Source organism: Eutrema salsugineum, unplaced genomic scaffold (assembly GCF_000478725.1).
Source record: "Eutrema salsugineum unplaced genomic scaffold, Eutsalg1_0 scaffold_6, whole genome shotgun sequence".
Classification (NCBI taxonomy): domain Eukaryota; kingdom Viridiplantae; phylum Streptophyta; class Magnoliopsida; order Brassicales; family Brassicaceae; genus Eutrema; species Eutrema salsugineum.
The window spans coordinates 12,097,193-12,098,016 of record NW_006256547.1 but is presented as its reverse complement, the minus strand read 5'-3'; the positions used below and the strand labels follow the sequence as shown (position 1 = coordinate 12,098,016).

At 40.8% G+C, this 824-nt stretch overlaps 1 non-coding gene across 1 annotated transcript; it reads left to right on the top strand.

The window, feature by feature from the left end:
• The first annotated feature begins 472 nt into the window (after positions 1-472).
• Positions 473-579, top strand: LOC112083663. Its single transcript, XR_002897799.1, has one exon. It is a non-coding gene; the product is annotated as a small nucleolar RNA R71 (small nucleolar RNA).
• Positions 580-824: the final 245 nt, after the last annotated feature.

Here is an 824-nt window from a genome sequence, read left to right as displayed (position 1 = left end):
CTATGCCCAACTCGGGATCTGATCTCCTAGATTAGCTACATTGGGGTTTATGTATGACAAGTTTGGGTTGTTGAAGTTGTTATACCTCTGAAACTTGTTCTGATTTCCAATGTAATGCAGCTCTTCTAGTGTTAATCCCTTCTCATTCACATTCGCAAAGTCAGGAGTTTGTTTATCAAACTCTCCAACAAAATTTATTGGCTTCTGAGTAGCCACGAGTACCTTATCCAACTTGCTCTGCAGCTCCTTGGTGTCTTTTCTCATCATTTGTTCTTCACAAGAGCCTTCTCCTCTATTGGCTTTGTCATAGTCCTCTCCATAGGTGTCATTACTCATAGCCAAGTTTTCTACCAGCTCCATTGCTGCATTGATTTCTTTGGCAAGGAAATTGCCATTGAAAGATGTATCCAGTTTATTCCTGAATTTGGGGAGAGCACCTCTGTATAGAGTGCTAAGTAGAGAAGCCTCAGAAAAACCATGATGAGGGCATTGGTTTGTATAGCTTCTAAATCTTTCCCATGCTTCCCCAAAGGTTTCATTGTTGCGTTGGGTAAAGCTTGAGATTTGATTCCTCAACTTGGCTGTTCTTGATGTGGAGAAAAATTTAGAGAGGAAAGCCAGCTTACATTGCTCCCATGTTTGGATTGAACCCCTAGGCAAGTTCTTTTCCCATTGATGAGCTTTGTCTCCTAAGCTGAAAGGGAACAATCTTAACTTGAAGTTATCCTCTGAAACCCCCCTAAGCTTTGTTAGATCATAGACTTTCTCAAATTAATCAAGGTGCTCAAGTGGATCCTCCATAGGCAGTCAATGAAATTTTGAAT